We start from the raw sequence: 19,686 nt of genomic DNA, 5'->3' as shown, positions 1-19,686 counted from the left end.
CTCACATCAGACGGTTCCTTGCCACCTTCACATCTTCAAATCTGTCTCTGTTCATTGTGCTCAAACTTTTCAGCTTCTCTTTCTCTCCCATCTCTCTGGCCAATGCTTACATTGCACACCATAGTGGCTCATGCTGTGGGGAGGCCAATCGTTGAGAAGGATCTCTGGGTGTCATCTTCCTTCATGGTGGTGGGCAGGGCTTCTGTATTGGTGGAGGTATTAAGGCAACTCCACATAGTAAAAAGGGAGGTTTATTTTATGGGGTAACTTACAAGTAAAGGGATAGGTTACAGGTCCAGGTAAGGTGTAGCACAGTCCAGCTGTGTTCTCTGGAGAACTCTGCTCAATCTATCTCCAGCATCCAGGATCCAGGAACCAAGAGAGCTGGCACATCTGGATCTCGAGTCTTAAGGGCTCCTCTCTCGGCCCTGCCTTGTAGGTGTGACAGTTACCGGAAGCCTCAGTGGGGGTAGTACTTCCGGGGCAAAGTTGGAACAGCTACCCACTACACCTCCGGTGTCTTCAAGTGTTTTTCTAACACAAAGCTAACAAAGGAAACAAATCTCTGGCCAAAGTTAGACACAACACAGTAGAACTGTAATTCAACACAGAGTCTTCCGGTTCATGGTTGAACCACCACCACAACCAACTAGAGAGATTAGCAGCTAGGCCAATGATGAGAAGTAAACACAGCAGGACATATCTGGTCAGTTGTGGGTCTCCATTCTGTCAGCACTGCTTTTCTTCCTGGGCTAGGATGCATGGGAGTCACATTGATACCTACCGTGATCAGCTTTCTCAAAGGAAGATGAAACAGGCCCACTACCACATGTGTTTGTTACCGGCTCAAGGATGGGCAGTGTAATTCACCTTCTCCCAAGGAGCAAGAACAGCAACCTCCTTGACTCCTCTGTTCCACCTCACTTCATGGCACACAAACCTTTTCCATTTCTCCACCACCCACTTTCTCTCTTCCTTCTTTCCCATCACTCCACCAGCTACTTACTTCCCACCACACCCAGCCAGGTGCAGGGCCACAGTGTTGTCTTTGTGCTTCCTGGAGTGCATGCCTGGGCTCAGCTAGGGCGGGGCCTGGCCTGGGTGTTTTCACTGGAATGTTCCCTCTTCAGAGAGATCTAGGCTCTGGCCTCAGCCGCTACAATGAGCCCAGGCCGCCAAGGTCACCAGAGCCATCTTGATTCTGTTGATATTTCTCATATACTCAAAATATAGACAACCATACTTAAAATATACTTCATTCTCAACAAGCTATAAAATAAATCTAAAATAAATGTTTAGAATTTGGAAATTAAGTAAACAATTATAATTCTGATTTTGAATTCTGTCTGGATACTCAATAGCATTATATACTACTAAGAGAATATACTCAACATACAATAAATGCTTGTACATAAGCTTTAAATATGTTTTTAAAAAGATACTATTAGGACTGACTTTTCCAAAAGGACTTTCTATCCATATTAGCACCAACTACGTGTTTTTTTGGCAGGAAGTTCTATCTTGGGATTTCTTATTGTTTTAACCTTGATTGTCAAATCATTCTTGCTTACTTTATGTTCCAAAACAGCCACGTTAGGTGCATATAGACAAACGGCTCTGGCTATATTTCTTCTAATTTACAAAGCCAAGTAACAATATTCCATTCTGAAATACCATAGTGTTGTATGAAAATGCAACTGGATAAGAATGAGGAAAGGAAGAATGGAGGATTAGAAACACTAAGGAAGAGTTAGAAATCATTTGTAACCTTTGCTAACCTTTGTAATGAAGGAAAGAAGATGGACTAGCTATAAAGATACACACACAGCATCATTGTCTTCACTATTGTTTTGCCATTCATTTAGATAACAAAGCCCGGAACCTGGGGCTAACAAGGATGTAGACTGATCTTATTCTTTATATAGAAATCTTCTCCTGGAGTCCTATAGCACAGGAGATGTTTACAGAGTCTTTGAAGTTTCCACAGTGGCATGTGCTCAGTTATTAGGGTTAGAGTGAGCATAACGTCTGTGCAGTTGCTGAGTTAACAGAGCTCTGGGAAACCCCATTTCTGATAGCTACTGCAATGGTTTTCTCTTGAATACTTTATCCTAAACCAAATATGCTCACAATTCAGTGAATCGTAGTTTCCCTACAACCTCCCTTTTCAGCTTCCTTCATTGATGTCTGTGATCACTGTAACTCTTGAGGGCCTCCTTTTCCTCTTTGTGACTAAATTACTTTTAAAGTCAATTTTTGAGTCAGGTAAAAGTTTTGCTTATATATTTTAAATAGTTCCACTTGACATAAATTTGTAATACAAAGGGCAATTGGTCAAAAAACAGATACAAATAGTCATATGGGTGAGAAAGATTTTAGTAATTTAAGTTTTTTAAAAAATTTATTCAATTTGAATGACTAAGGCACATTGCAGTGAGAAGTAAACACCATACCAGGAGAAAAAAAATGTCTGGCTAAATGTACAGTCAAAATTAAATTCTACAACTGAAAAATTATGGGACAGATATAAATGGCATACAGATTGGTCAAGTGTCTATAGCCAGACACTTTTCTCTGTCCCACCCGGTCCCAGAGTCCCACAGCAGCTTTTAAAATAACCACCCAGAGGTTTAATATTAGTTACAAACTGTTTGGTCTATGGGCCAGGCTTTTTGCTAACTAGCTCACTTGTCTTAAATTAACTGATTTCTATTAATCTATGTATCACCATGTGTCTCGCAGCTTTACCTGAGTTCCATTAAGCTTGCTTCTCAGGCGGTGGCTTGCACCATCTCCTTTGACCCTGCCTGCCTTCTCCGTATATCTTTCCTGTGTTTCCTGTCTGACTATAACTATACCATAGGCCAGAGCAGCTTCTTTATTAACCAGTGGTAGCAACCCACATTCACAGCATGCAGCAGGACTGCTCCACAGCAAGTGCCACTTGTCATATTAAGTGAAGCAAACTTTACATATAGCAAACTCTAAAGACTTCACCAGTGTTTTAATCACTATTCTATTGCTGTGAAGAGACACCACGACCATAGTGACCCTATAAAATAAAGTATTTATTTGGGGGCTTCCTTACATTTTTCAGAGGGTCAGTCACTGTCATGGTGGAAAGCATGGCAGCAGCATGGTGCTGGAACACTAGCTGAGAGCTACATCCTAATCTGCAAGCAAAGAGGGGGTGGGGAAGAGGGAGAGGGAGAGAGAGAGAGAGAGAGAAAGAAAGGAAAGAAAGAAAGAGAAAGAAAGAAAGAAAGAAAGAAAGAAAGAAAGAAAGAGAAAGAAAAAGAAAGGAAAGGAAAGAAAGGAAGAAGGACTGGGCCTAGCAGGGGCATTTAAAACCCCAAAGCCTACTCCCCAGTGACACACTTCTTCCAACAAGGCTACACCACTCCCTGATGACTAAGCATTCAAAAATATGAGCCTATGGGAGCAATTCTTATTCAAACCACCACAGCCAGAAAATTATTGGAGTGGGAAAAACTTCAGCAAAGCTAAAGGATACAAAAATCAATGTAAAAGAAACTACCAATGTATCAATAGTGAATGATCAGAAATAGGAAGCCATGTTATTTATCATAGCTACAAAAATATCTAGGCAAAAGGGCCTGCATAATGACAACTATAAAACATTGGTAAAAACAGAGAAGAGGACACCTACAAAAAATGAAAGGATTCCTGAATTGAAATAATCAGTTTTATTGAAGTGTCTATAGTACTCAAAGCAGTCTATAGGTTTAATGAAATACCTATCAAAAAAGGGATGGGGTGAGGAGTCGGAAAACTCCCATGAAACAAAGTAAACAAGTAACCCATGAACTAGACAAAAAAAGGAAATCTTGATCAAAAATAAGAAATCAGGACATTTTATCTTTCCATGAATTCAAAACATACTAAAAAGTTATAGCAGTTAAAAGCATGGAACTGTCTTTACACAACGGCACAGAAGCCAAGAGAACATGACAGAGTCTGGAACTAAATCTGCACATATGTTTTACAAAACTGCTAAAAATATGCACTTCTTTAAGAACAGTCTTTTCAATAAACAGGGATGAGAAAATTGCATGTTCACAAAACCATGGGCAACTAAAGCAAATTTTGATAAGTAGGATTACATCAAATTAAATGTTTTGTAGATTGAAAGAAATTAGTGTAAAGAAAAGATAGGATAAATGTAAATAAATGTACATTTACTGTCCCAACTGCTTGCTCCCAAATAACTGACACAAAGGCTTAATATGACTTAAATGCTTGGCTGATAGCTCAGGCTTGTTACTATCTAACTCTTACACTTAAATTAACCCACAATTCTTACCTATGTTTAGCCACATGGCTTGGTACCTTTTCTGAGTACTACATTCTCATCTTGCTTCTCTGTGTTTGCCGGCCACTCTGAACTTGCCCTTCTTAGTTTGGTCACCCCACCTATACTTCCTGCCTGGCTACTGGCCAATCAGCATTTTATTAAACCAATTCAAGTGAAAAATCTTTACAGTATAGAAGAGGATTATTCTACAGCAGATAAAGATTTTCAAACTATACAGCTTGTAAAGCAATCATCTAGAATGTGTAAGAAACTCATATAACCTAATAGTGAAAACTCTCAATAATCTAATAAGAATGGTCAACAGATTTATATAGGTATTTCTCAAAAGATGCCAACAGGTATATGGAACAAAACATGTCTCTGATAATCACCAGGGAGGTGCCAATCCAAACTACAGTGATAGATCATTTGACTCCAGTTAGAGTTCGCTACCATCAAAGACAGAAGATAACAAATCCTGGTGATGGACAGATAGTTCAATAGTTAAGAGTGGTTGCTGTTCTTCTAGAGGACCCAAGTTGAGTTCCCAACATACATGTAAGGCAGCCCCATAACCTCCCATAATTCCATCACCTGCACATACATGATGTACACTCACAGGGACACATATACACAAATAAAAATCATTTCAAAGTCTTTTTTAAAAACCCAAAACCCAAAATCAAAAATGAAAAACCAAATCCTACAAATAATGTAAAGGAAAGGAACCACATGGATTCTTTAAGTGGGAGTGTAAATCAATATAGCAAAATATTACAGACTCAGAAATTTAGCAGCATGAGGTATACACAAAGGAAATGAAATAACTTATTAATGAATAAACATCTGCATCTCAGTATTTATTTTAATACAGCTCAAAATTGTCAAGATACTAATTCAATCTAGGTGCCTGCAAACTGATGCATGAATAAAGAAATATTTCAGTAATATATTCCATGTGATGGAATAAAGGAGATGAAATCCTACTATCTGTGACAACGTGAATGGAAATGGAGATCATTATGTTGAACAAAATTAGCCAGGCTTAGAGAGAAAAACTAATTTTATAAATTAAAATAAGAAAAATAAAGCATTTGCAAATTATTCATCATCATATGCAAAGGAGTGTGTTAGGAGATTGCTTCTCTTGCAGAATGAATTAAAATTATAACAGTTGCTGCTCCTAAAGGAACAATAGATAGATAAGAGGGTAAGCACAGACCAGCAGTAGGAAGATAGAGGACCTATTGCTTTGGATTGTGAAAACATGACACTTCTACCTCAAATGTCTGGATTCTTCACAAATAAAAAGTACATTATAAATTGGATATCATATGAACATTTTTGGCAAAATTCTTATTCTATTATTGCATGCTTAAGATTCCTCCTTGGATTCTAAATCTGTTCTTGAAGCACACTGATAGAATTAATGAAATGAGTAGAGGAAATGAGGGCCACAGTTGCCTTTATTCATGCCTCATGTGCATATGACAGGCACAGCAGTGGCAGTAGAGCTGTTGACTTTCTTTCTGTGGGTCACATAAAGGGACATTTCTAATGTAGTAAATTGTATGTGCAATATACTATTCCATTTTTATCTCTAACTCCTGTTCTTACAAAAGAGTGTAAGAGCATCCAATATTCAAAGCTGTTATCAGAGTCAAGTGCAGAGAACTTGAACACACAAAATACTCATGCCTCCATATTTTCTACATTCTCCGTTTGCAATATACTTACCATGTTAAGATTGCTTCTGGTAATCAGTTTAACTGTATCATTTGGTGAATTAGAAAGGAAAGCATTTTCTATAGTTTATCAAATAAACTTAGTTAATGATGCTTTTTATGGCCAAAATTTGTAGTTTAAAAGGCTCACAAAATATTTAGACTATGGCAACTGCAGAGAAGCATATTAGGAAATGCTCAATCAGAATTCAAACTAAATAATTTCTAGAGATTTAATATTATTTGATCCCAAGATAAAATACTCTGGATAATCATCTTTTAAGAGAATATAGAGATTAGTCCCTGCTCCCCATGAAGGGTGTGTGTGTGTGTGTGTGTGTGTGTGTGTGTGTGTGTGTGTGTGTGTGTGTGTGTATGTGTGTGTGTGATTTGTAACAAAAGTTCTCTCACTAACCCTATGTTACCTTCATAGTTTAATGCTCTTCTTTCAGTTTAGCTATCTTCTATTAAAAAACAAACAAACAATCAGAAACAACAACAACAAAGCCTTTCTGTTTTCCTACTTAAAACACAACTGTGGGACAGCCAGGAGACACACAGGAAGGATTTTGGTTCTCAGTAATGTGGCGCCACTTGCAGGTTTCCTTAAGCACACAAGGCAAGTTGGCTCAGGCCGGTGGATTTCTTTTGTGAATGAAAAACAACCCTGTCTGGGCTTGTTCTGGAATGGAATGCTGGTGTGTGCAGGGCTTGAAAATGCAGATTCTTTTATTGGAATCAGCCAGTCCTCGCTGGCACTTGAGAGGAAGAAACTGTGCCACTAGGAGAACACTACTTTTAAATCCAGTGAACAGACAGCGTAGAGTGGTGTGGGAAATGTGAGGTTTGCTGCTTCTGTTCCTTTGAGCGTGGCGGAAGCATGACATGGCAGGTGAGAAGATAGCAATCATGATCAGTTGCTGCTTTTCTTAGACTAGTCAGAACTCCAGGATGAGCATCACCAAAAAGATACTGTTTTTTGTGTTAAAATTCTAAAATGTAGGTGGTTTGTGAGTCTTGCATCCAAGTCATTCATTTGACACTAGTTTTCTACAGTTTTAAGCTTTCCAAGTTTGTGACCGTGGAAACAGTCAGGCTGAGGGCTTATTTGGTTTACTTACGTTGGCTGCCATGACCACAAACACTTCCCAAGAGGAATGCATAGGTATGATGGACAATTTAGAAAAAAATTCTGCCTGTCTGAGGTGGGCTGTTCTCACATTGCGGCAAGACCAGCTCACGGCAGCCATGATAGAGGCAGATGTGAATCCAAAGGCCTATCCCCTCGCAGATGTCCACCTCACCAAGAAGCTGCTGGACCTTGTTCAGCAGTCGTGGAACTACAAGTGGCTTTGGAAAGGAGCCAATGAAGTCACCAAAACTCTCAACAGGGGCATCTCTGAGTTCATTGTGATGGCAGCAGATGCTGAGCCCTTGGAGATGATCCTACACCTCCCACTGCTGTGAAGACAAGAATGTCCTCTATGTGTTATGCACTCCAAGCAGGCCCTAGGACCTAGGACAGGCCTGTGGAGTCTCTAGGCTTGTCCTCACCTGTTCTGTTATCATCAAAGAAGGCTCTCAGCTAAAATAGCAGATCAGTCCATTCAGTAGTCTATTGAAAGGCTCTTGGTGTAGGCCTGTGGCCTCTGCCCTTTCTTGTCTGCCCTTTCATGTATCATATTGTCTGTTAGCATGTAGTGTTTTCAGCCAGTTTCTATTGTAAATATTGTATGACATCTGTTTTTTGTAATTTTTTAATTTGTCTTACAGGATTGTTTTGTCCCCATCTCTTCATCCTCTCTTGTACTATTTTTTGATCTTCCTTTAAAAAAAAAATGAAACGATACCTAAGACAGGTGAGAGGCAGAAAACAGCAGAGAAACCTAAACCAGGGATAGTGTCTACGTTCATCCCCAAACTCATTTCTCTGTGCAGGTAAGACGACAGTAACTCTGGTCCCTCATGCTTTTGCATACAAGATCTCTACCTGGACTGAAGATCTTACCTGGACTGAAGATCTTTCTTTGGGTAGCAGTCCCTCCCACCCACCGTCATTTGAAGAGGAAGTTTGATAATGTGAAGCCTATGTCCAAATACCATTTGTATGGGGTTTTGCTATGGGTAACCTTATATTCTTACCCCATTCATTACTGAGTTCCTGAGGGTATCAAGGCAGTAACAATTCAAAGGGATGCATGCAGACTTAGAGGCAACCTGGGGTGGATTTGATTGCCTGGATCTGGAAGAGCAGCAAGGACAAAAATAGTCAATTTGTGCTAGAATGAAGGATTCTGGGGCTGGAACTTACAACAGAGACAAATGTTATCAGGATTTGAGCCCTTTGGTAACCACTTTGGGAGTCCTTATCCATTTTTTCTATCACATGAAGACAGTGATAATAATGTTGTTCATTCCTGAGCATCCTAATAAAGAAATGTTCAAATTTCATTTTGAAAAAAATGAACTGGCTTTTTAGAGCCCATTCCCTATGGTGTGATGCCTTACTCAGCCATAATGCTGGGTGGAGGAGCTTGATCTGGCCCCAACTTGGTATGCCAGCCTGTGTTGACTACCAAGGGAGGCCTTACTCCCTAAGAGGAATCGATGGAGGTCAGATGGGTGGGAGGAGGGGGTGGGAGAAGGGGACAGAGGGGGAACAGTGGTTGTTATGTGAAATTAAAAAAAATTAATTAAAAAAATAAAATAGTTCCAAACACTGTGGTGGTGATCGACAATTTTGTTCATTGGTGTTTGTCACTGAGTAGATCTATGCACTGCAGAATCCTATTTGATGAAGAAAAATTGTTCAATCCAGGGGGTTGGTGGTCCTTTGAGTTCTAAAGAGAAGGTAAATACTAAAAGAGTATAAAGTGGAAGTTATCAATTAAAAAAACCACAGGAGGAAAATGATAGTAGCACACGCTTAGAGCAAAGTGTGAAGTGTTTGTTCATATGAAAAATGCTTCAATACATACCAATTGATAACAATTCCTTAACATTATGGTTTACTTATTCATTGTCTAATAGGCCAACTGTGAAGGTAGTAAAGATTCTAATAAACTGAGATGGCAAAGAATTCTATCACCATGTCTGTATACAGTAAGTTGCAAATAGTAGCCTGTAAAATGGAGACTCAAAGGCAGATACAGACAGCATTTCTATAAACAATGGCACTTACATTTTTACTGTAAGTGTGTGAGTGTTTTGCCTGGATGTACATATATATGCTTCAAGCATATCAATTCTAATAATACAACCAAAATTAATATAGCTACAATCAGGAAATTAATATTGTTCTTCAACTTTTACCATCATTACACATATCAATCTAGCCTCAGTAGCTTCTATTTACTGTCTACTAGAGAATTACAGCAGATGCTATAGCATATATAGTATCTGCTATCAGCAGCTTTGATTCATTTAAACAAAACCAGTTAGAAAATTTGGTGGAAGAATATTCCACTTACTGAGATAAAACAAAACCAACCAAACTATGATAGATAAATAAATATCAAAACTTGACACAAATTTAAAAGAAATGCCTTCAATATACATGACCAATAATATAAACTGCTTATGCAACTTACAAAAGCAAATTTAGAAAAATGGAAGATAAACTGTGTTCCTGAAAGGAAAAAAAAAATCATCAGAATGATGTCACCTCCTTCTTAGGTAAGTCATTTAACACAAGTCCAGTAAAAATGCCTCCAGAAATTTTCTGGCACTCCACTAGTTTCTTATAATGGTCATGTGAAAGAAAAATGAACCAACCAGGAAAATCACTGAGGAAGGATGACAGTGGTGCAGGTGGTAGACTGCTGGCCTTGGGAAATGTTAAAGCATATTAGAAGGATGCTTTAATTGAAGAGTTGAATTGAAGATTGCCCTTGCTTGACTAAACATGCTAAATATAGAACAAAAAACAAACTCCAGAAATATCCCACTGCATATTGAGCTTAATAGAGAACTGTGACATGTCAAATGTATGAAGTCAATACAGGTGTTTAAATAAACGGTATTAGACACATCAAATCCACATAAATATAAAATTTGATGAGTTCTATTGTGATAAATTCTAAATGCATCAGAGCTATAAATTTAAAGTATTAAAAGGTAAATAGAATCAGAGAATGAATCAATGAATTACTTTACAAATTGAGAATGAACATATGTCATTCTGGAGTTATTTGATAATGAATATATATATATATATATATATATATATATATATATATATATATATATATATATATTAGAAATTTGGAGGATCTTAGGGAAGGAAAGTATACCATCAAAAAGTTATCTAACTGAATTGTAGATGTGACTATGACCTCATGACAGTGGTGGGGAAAGGTGCTGATCTAAGTAGCCTGGAAAATGAATGTTTGAAATAGAAAGGAACAGTACACAGAGGTGCTGGACTCCAGTGGGTAGATGTATGTTCCGTGTACATACAGAATAAGAGTCTAATACAGCCGGGCGGTGGTGGTACACACCTTTAATCCCAGCACTTTGGAGGCAGAGGCAAGTGGATGGATCTCTGTGAGTTCCAGGCCAGCCTGGGCTACAGAGTGAGTTCCAGGAAAGGCACCAAAGCTACACCGAGAGACCCTGTCTTGAAAAACCAAGGAGAGGGAGGGAGGGAGGGAGGGAGGGAGGGAGGGAGGGAGGGAGGGAGGGAGGGAGAGAGAGAGAGAGAGAGAGAGCGAGAGAGAGAGAGAGAGAGAGAGAGAGAGAGAGAGAGAGAGAGAGAGAGAGAGAGTCTAATACAGCTTTACATGAACACCTAAATAGTATAATTAAGTAAATGATGAAGGCAATGTGTATGTCAGTTTCTCATTGCTGGAGTGAGAATTCATATGTCATGAATGAGGCTAGACTAATGTCTGCAATGATGGTTAGAATTAGAGAACAGTAATAACATAGGTATATAGAGTATAGGTATAGTTGATAGCAATATAGAAATATTGATAGATGTTCATAATACTAAAGTATCACTGACATCCTGCAGGATCCAGATCTTGGTTTTTATTGCCGTTCTTCAATTAAAAAACAAGGGCTTCTGAGTTCTTTAATGACTGAGTCTGAGACTGGCCAGAAGACATATGTGAATCCTCTACATTTTATGGCAGTGTCAGGAAGTAGGAAAGCAGGGAAAGCATATTGTTTTCTCACATATCAAAGGGCACAGAAACCGATCGGGGTTTCTATTACCTGATCTGTAACGATTTTATTAATAGATTCAAATAACATGATTACAATCTCAATTATAAAATAAGTATCTGTTAGTCAACAAGTGAATAAATAGAGTGAAGAAATAAACCCCTCTTGACAAAGAATGTCAAATGAATTATGCAGAAACTCTCCCCTGGCATAGCTTAATGTGTGATAGACACTGCCTCTTCTTTATAAATGACATTATATATGAAGAGGAAAGAAAACACTTTCAGAGGAGACCTTGACATAATGACTTCTTCCTGGTGATCAAAGTCAATATCACCAGTGACAGTCATTTTGGTTCAATATGTCCTAGATGTAATTCAGCAAAAGTGGCACTTTGTAATTGTGTGTTCATGCTCAAAACCCAGAATCCCAGTGAAATCATAAAAAATATCAACTGGATATCCTACAAAGTATGCCATTGTTATCCATGAAAACTATGAAGTCTTTACAAAAAAGGAAAGTTTAAAAATTTCCAGAGGCGGTGGTGGCGCACGCCTTTAATCCCAGCACTCGGGAGGCAGAGGCAGGCGGATCTCTGTGAGTTCAAGGCCAGCCTGGGCTACCAAGTGAGTTCCAGGAAAGGCACAAAGCTACACAGAGAAACCCTGTCTCGAAAAACCAAAAAAAAAAAAAAAAAAAAAAAAAATTTCCAGAGGCAAAGTTATCCTAAGAAGACTCAACATGATACATATAATGTTATATCCAAAGATTTGAAAAAAACAAACAAACAAACAATCAGAGGCCACAAGAAAAAAGGAGCCTGGCATGGTGCCATATGCCTTTAATCCCAGCACCCAAAGGCAGAGGCAGGCAGATCTCTGAGTTGGATGCTAAGCTGGTCTACACAGTAAGTTCCAGGACATCCAGATCTACAGAGAGAAACCCTGTATCAAAAAACAAACAAATGAAATCATGAGGAAATCTGAATTATGTGGGGATTGTACTTAGTCCTCAGAGATTATCACTGCTCCATCACTTCCGTATTTGTGGGAGATGTTATCTCTGGAAGAAGCTGCAAGATCTCTGTACCATCTGCTCAGTAAACTTTCCATTGCTTTTCAAAATGAGCAAATTTCCAAAAGCAAACCCCTTCCCTTGTGTTTTGAGAGCCAGAGGTATTTTTTTCTTCCTCTTGAAAACTTCGAATAAATAAACTAAAATGGTGGTAGCCAGGCACCTATAAAACTTCCTTCCCAGTACCACTGAGACCACAGGAGATCACTGTACTCCTTGAATTTCCTGTGCTGTAGGCATTCAATTGTATACCTCCATCCTCTTATCCAATTTTTTTTTTCATTTAGATTTTCAACTTCCCGGAGGCCTAATGGGACCATGGGAACAGAAAACTCAGCTCAGACTCTAACTCAGGCTGTACAGCCATAATACAGTCAGTGAATTTCCTATATCAGACTACTGAACTGTATACTTCATCTCAGGGAAGTATTCCTAAAGATACTCTAAGTCCTAAAACTATCTTGGGTCAAACTGGCCTCTGGACCAGCCTTAAATTCCCATGCAATGTGACCCTGACCTAAAGGTTAACTGCCTGATCATTTAAATGTTCTCTCTCTACTTCTGTAAACAACACTTTAGAGATGACTCTATGTGTACTGACACTTGGGCTTGCTCTTAAAAACTCAAACCAGCTAGAGGTCGGAGGCTGCTTCCTGCCAATCTGCTTGGGACAGCCCTGCTGGCAGTTAAAAAGACTCCATTTGGCTTATTCGGGCCTCTCAGGAGTTTTGCCCTTCAGTTTTCCCATCACATAAGAATAATTTGCTCTAAATTAACATGGCTGGGTGATTTCCACAGTAGGAAAGATGAAGACAAAGATGGAAAATCTAGGTGAGTCACAAAGGTCTGAGTGAGTTATGTAAGAAACCATGTAGGAGAGACCTCACCCTATGACTCTAGCCACTCCAACAGCAATCAAAATGCCTGAAAACAGATCCTAGCTCATCACTCTTGAGCCCATCCTTGGAGATCATAAAGTAAAATAAAATAAAATAAAATCCCTAGGCAGAGCCCAAGAGATAGATGTTCTTCCATCCGTTGCTGTCTCCAGAAGTAGAGAGTCATGAGAAGATGGAGAAAGTTCCCTTTGCTACTACTAACTCCTGAATCCAACTAGAGCCTACTTGAAATGGATACAGATGATCTTTCAGGCACCCTGCCTGCCCTCTATGAAAAGATGTACAGCTCTTGATGAAGAGAACTTTAGCAATATTTCTCAGATGCTGGGACATTGCCCAGAAGGGACTTCAGACAAACCAGAATGGATCTTACCCTGGCACCATGGAACAATGGAGAACAAACCACCAGGCAATTGATCAGCAATGTCTTCTGAGAATATTCTTCTGTAACAAGAGGGCAAGTTGTCATGATTAAAATAGTCTCATACTTAGCTTGTTGTGTTTGACTGCAATCTCAGCCCTTGAGATGCTGATAAAGGAGGGTCATAAGTTTGAGGCCAGCTTTGGCTTCATGATGAAAATGTATAGCCAGGCAATGGTGGTTTTTAATCCCAGCACTCGGGAGGCAGAGCCAGGTGGATCTCTGTGAGTTCAAAGCCAACCTGGTCTACAAAGTGAGATCCAGGACAGGCTCCAAAGCTACACAGAGAAACCCTGTCTCAGAAAAAAAAAAGAAAGGAAGGAAGGAAGGAAGGAAGGAAGGAAGGAAGGAAGGAAGGAAGAAAGAAAGAAAGAAAGAAAGAAAGAAAGAAAGAAAGAAAGAAAGAAAGAAAGAAAGAAAGAAAGAAAGAAAGAAAGAAAGAAAGAAAGAAAGGAAATGTATATCAAACCAACAAGGTGGAGCAGGGTGTGCCAACCCTTCCCAAAGCAATTAAAAACCAAATGTTGTGAAAAAATGGTTCTTATGCATGGCTACCTGACACCAAATGTGTTCTAACTTTAGTTCCCACTTGCATCCTGTTTATTGTACGTATTTCAGACATAGAGAGATTTCACCTCAAGTCTGAGGTGTTATAACAGAAAGCTGATAGTTGTAACTGGCCTGGAAGAAATGAAGATATTTTAGAGACTCGGGTGTCCCTCAGTCTATCAGATTGTTCAAACAATGAACCCTAAGAAATGGCAATTTCTCTCAGGAATTTCATAGTGGGAGAAGGAAAAGAAAAAAGCCTGGCACTAGACAAAGGAGAAACTTGTCTCCTGTTAAAGAGGCTTCACATAGCTCTAACAATTGTCAGACCACCCAGGATGAGATTGAAGTCCAGACAATGCTAGATCACACCTTGACCTGGATTGCTTTGATGTGTAATCTCTGCCCCGCTATTTACACTTTTATCTCACTTTAGGGAAATGGGTAAGAGGAAGGGGGTCATGTGGCCATATTGAATGAATCCTGTTTTATGCTTTTCACTATTTAAAAAACAAAAAACAAAACAAAAAAACCAAACCACAATAAAAAAAAATACCTACCTATGACCACCAGGAGGCAGATATTCAGCAGATATTTATTGCCATCTGCAAATCTAAAAATTATTATAACACTATTAATAAAAAGGAGTTTCAAGAGTTTATTGATAACTACAGTTTGTGGATATGTAAGATAATTAAAAACTTGGCCAGTAACTTTTCATAGGCAGAAAATACTTTTTTTTTTTTAGCTGTGATAAAGCTGTTACCATTGGACAAAAAATAGTTCTTACATTTCAGAGATACCAATGTCATTATTTAATGTGTATTTAATGTCATCTATATGGTGATGTTTTATTTGTGCTGAAATGTGATTTTATTTGTATGTTAATAAATAAAGTTGCCTGGGGGTCAGAGCTAATAGCAAGCCATAGCAGAAGCCGGGCGGTGGTGGCGCACACCCTTAATGCAGTCACATGGCAGGCAGAGTCTGTGTGTTCAAGGACATAGCCAGCTTGGAGACACATGCCTTTAATCTCAATACCAACTATAGAGACCTGGAGGTCTGGATAGACAGGCAGTGACGAGGAGGTCATATGGTTGGGTTTACAACCAATGAAAAGGCAGAATAGAAAGTAGGTCTCTTTTGCAGGGGATGGATAGCAGCAGCAGTGAGGGATAAGAAGGTGGTTTTAGTCTTAGCTCTTAGCTACTGCTCTGACCTCTTGGGCTCTTAACTCTGCATTTGGCTCTGTGTTTCTTATTTAATAAGACTGTTACATCTACACATCTGTCTTTCCTCAAATAGCTCATTGACTGGGAATTGTGGGGCTGTAGATGAGAAATTTCGCCTAAGGATCCTGGACATGAGTAACACCAGAGCTGTACAATGGCTATATGGAAGTTCATTTTACCTTTTACTTGGGAAATGTTTAAATTTTTAATGACATTTTAAAATTTAAATTTATATTAAACCGTAAGTAAATGAATGTTTATCCTTAGCAGTCAAACACATTCATATCCCAGTGAATTGGCTTTTCAATTGCTAAGACAGGCATTCTACAAAAACACAACTGTGACATCTTCTGAAATCAATAGTAAAATAGGAAAGAAAACATTTCCAATTGTGTCTACAGAAAGAATGTACAGTTCTGATGTGTTTGTTTGAAGATGTGGATTCAGATAAGTTGTTTGTTGTTTATTACTCATGCCAGGTACACCCAGTCAATTCTCCTCCATCAACAGACAAAACTTATGAAACACTGTCAGATGTTTAAACACAATGTAAATACTGTCTGTGTCTCCCATGGAAATTCTCATATTCTAGTCAAACTGATTTAAGATCTTAACATTTAATCTTGAATTAATTAATCTGAAAGTTGAAAATTTACAAATTAATTTTAGCCTTTTGTGTATTAAAGTATATTTTTACTATGACATATGCTAATACGTATTTAAGCTAAATGTTTACTAGTTCCACAAAGCATAAGAGTATTTTATTATTTTTCTTATACAGTGGACACTTACAAATTTGCATCTACTCACAGTTTCAAATAATCACCTTAGTAAAGTATGATTTTTGGACTTTTTAGTTCTTTTTTAAAATTTTTTTCTTTTTATTTATTCTTCTCTCATATAATGCATCCCAACCACAGTCTCCCTTCCCTCTACTCCCCCAGTCCTCTACCCCTGCCACGTCTCCATTCCCCACAGATCCACCGCTCTTCTGTTTCTGCTCAGAAAAGAGAATTCCCAGGGATATCGATCAAATAGAGCATAGCAAGATGCAATAAGATGAGGCACAAACCATCATATCGATGCAGGATGAGGCAACCCAGTAGGAGGAAAAGGATCCCAAGAGCAGGTACCAGAGTCAGAGACACCTCCACTCCCATTGTTAGGAGTCCCATAAACCCCCCTATATTCAGAGGACCTAGCACAGACCCATGCTGCCTGTGAGCCTTCAGCATTTCTAACTTGTAGATTTGTAAGGAATGCTGAGCTTCTGTGAAATCATGCTGGGTACCTGTCAAGGTTTATTCTATTGAAAAGCAGACTAATTAGCGAAATAAGCCTGCACTTATTTGGCCAGGTCTGATTGACAAAGATGATTTTATGTAAGGAGAAAGTACAAGACTCACAGTCTACTTAGCTAAAGGAAATTAAGGCAAGCTGGACCACTGGCCTAGGGTTGGGGGCTTTAAGGGGAGATATTTTTAATATAAGGCAAAGTTTTAGTTTATTCCTGGTTTCCCTGAAAACACTTTACCATGTATGTGCATATGTTTAGGACTTACACAACAAATAAATCAAAAGGGACATGTGAAGATCTATCTTGTCCCTCAAACACAATCCCGTTGGCTGACACTATTGACTTTTTCCTTTCTTGGCACAAAGCAAACCTTGCACTATCATTCAAAGAGAGTTGTTTTCCAAAATAAAATCCCTTCAATGTGTTTTAAGAGATAAGTGTATTAATTTCTCTTAAAATATGGCATATGACCACCAAGAGGCAGATATCTATTACTTATCATTTATCAAATGTTTATACAAATAGAGATTTGAAAATAGAAACATGTAAATAAACATATAATATGGACATATTACTTATTTTTACTTGAGATATATGAATGATGGCTTAATTATTGTTAAATAACTTGCTGTTCTCATATTTCACATAAATATCTACTCCAGGGCAATTATAACTGACATTTGATGGACCAGAATGTCTACTTTAGGAAATTTGTTTACACCTAAAGGAAAAACACTTATTTTACTATTGCTATAATTAAATGAAAAAAAAAATTTAGATTTTTCTAGTTGAGTAAACAGTTTGATAAGGATCATGTCTTAGCTTTCTATTGCCATGAAGAAATATTTGGTTTATGCATCATAGTCTGTTGAGGGAAGCCAAGGCAGGAACTCAAACAGGCCAGGGACCTGGAGGAAGGAGCCGATGCGGAGGCCATGGAGGGGTGCTGCTTACTGGCTTGCTCTACATAGCTTGCTCAGCCTGCTTTCTTATGGAATCCGGGACTACCAGCCCAGGGATAGTGTCACTCATAATGGGCTGGGCCCTCTTCCATCAATCACTAGTTAAGACAATGCACTGCAAGCTTGCACATGGTCCAATCTTATGAAGGCAGTTTCTCAATGGAGGCTCTCTCCTTTCTGATTACTCTAGCTTGTGTCAAGTTGACATAAACCTAGTCAGCACACACCATAATCCAAGTATATGCCAGATTATAATTTGTTTTTAATTACCAAGAAAACATTTCTCCAGTGTACATGATTTCTGTGTGTTATGTTAGTTATGTAAAAATAATGCTATATTCTAAAGTATGTATGAATTTTATGGTATGTCCCATTTGTCAAAAAAGTGCAAGTCTAAAGTTGAAGAGATGCCTAAAGAAAACATTTTTCATTTCCCTCTAGAGAAAACGATAAGTAAGGGGAGATTCTGGAGATCTTCATTGAAATGAACTAGCACAACAGAAAATTTCATTAGGTGAAGTCATTTACTGTAGATGTAACCAACCATCTTATTAAATAAGAAACACAGAACCAATGCAAAGAAGAAAGCCAAGAGGTCAGAGCTAAGAGCTAAAACCTTACCCTTCCTCCTGCGGTGGTCCTACCTCTCTGAACCAGAACCACTTCCTGTGTGTCTGTCTGTCTTTTTATAGTGTTTCTGTTCTGCCTTCTCATTGGTTGTAAACCCAACCACATGACTGCCTCGTCACAGCCTGTCTGTATAGACCTCCAGGTTTTCTATGTTTGGTATTGAGATTAAAGGCATGTGTATCCAATACTGGCTGTAACCTGAACACACAGAGACTTACCTAGCTCTGCCTAACATACCCAGTAGGAAGCAATTTCAAGAATATGACGCCCACATTCCCAAAGAGGTGCTGCTGTGGGGCGGGTGGGTTTTTTTTTTTTTTTTTTTTTGGTCTTTTAATGGGTTTTGGGTCTGGGATAATTTTCATGGATTAGGGGGCTTGGTTACAAGTTGTTGTCAAGGGTTAGGAAAAGGGCTAAGCAAAGGAGATTAGATTTAAGGTTCTTGTTTAAAGAAAAGAAAAGAAAAATGTAAATACTTTACATTGGATTGGATTGTTTTATATTGTATACAAACTATATATATTGAAATTGATATTATTAGAAAATGCTATATGTATATTTCTAATTGTACTTATACCATTCATTTAACAATGTAATGCAGTTTTCTGATCCTTGAATGTTGTTATTACCAACTATTAGGATATAAAGAAATGAAAGTTATTAGTTAGGTATTATAATAGAACTTGTAGTCATATTAGGTATGTTTTCAAGATTGAATAGATATATTTTAGATAGACAGGTTATCTTCAAACCCTTCAGAGATCTACAGAATATGGCATTTAAAATGTTTTAATAACTTAGAAATTTTTTTTTTTGTCATGACTATGAGACATGTCAGCTCCTGGCAGTACCAGTCTACTTCAGAGAAAATATGGGCATTGAAAAAACTGCAATTAGAGTTAACTTTCATTGTGGCAAAAGTTAGCCACTGGACAACAAAGTATCCTCGAATCAACTGCTGACAAACAGGAAAGACAGGAAATGAAACAAAGGACTACTGATTCTTGCCAAAACAAGTGTGGTTATGGCTTTATCAAAAGACATCTCCTGAGGCCAGGACAATATGGCACCATCCCTGAAGTGGCCTTTGCAATCCGGAAAAGGTACAGTGCCCTTTTCTTTGAAGGCAGCTTAATAGGCAGTGTGCCGATGGCTTCTGATGTGCAATGGGACAGCAGCCGAAACAGTTATTCTTGAAGAGTAATTAAGCTCACGCCTCTCAATAGTAGAATGGCATTTAATAGAGGGATGTGGAGAAGAACAGGATGCTGAGATGAAGCCACATACACACATAGCCAAGAAGAATGGACAGTTGAATTAAAAAAAATCAACAATTTCCAGAATTTAAAATCCTGAATCATGACATGACACTTGTGAAATTCAGGTGTTTCTGGTATATAGACTGCTCTCACCCAAT

General features: G+C 38.4%; 1 long non-coding RNA gene and 1 pseudogene across 3 annotated transcripts in view; both read left to right on the top strand.

Moving 5' to 3' along the window:
- LOC121827139 (uncharacterized) overlaps positions 1-19,686 on the top strand; it is a 92,102-nt gene that overhangs the window by 15,009 nt on the left and 57,407 nt on the right. The window contains exon 3 of one of the 3 annotated variants that reach the window (XR_013048951.1): positions 7,978-8,488. The exons of 1 other annotated variant lie outside the window; for it this stretch is intronic. This is a non-coding gene — a long non-coding RNA (uncharacterized LOC121827139). One more of the 3 variants, XR_013048953.1, reaches the window with a different exon arrangement.
- LOC143271797 (NHP2-like protein 1 pseudogene) lies at positions 3,249-7,803 on the top strand (annotated as a pseudogene).

This window comes from Peromyscus maniculatus, chromosome 2 (assembly GCF_049852395.1).
Source record: "Peromyscus maniculatus bairdii isolate BWxNUB_F1_BW_parent chromosome 2, HU_Pman_BW_mat_3.1, whole genome shotgun sequence".
NCBI lineage: Eukaryota > Metazoa > Chordata > Mammalia > Rodentia > Cricetidae > Peromyscus > Peromyscus maniculatus.
Note: the sequence above shows the minus strand (reverse complement) of the source record. Positions and strands in the feature narration are given on the sequence as shown.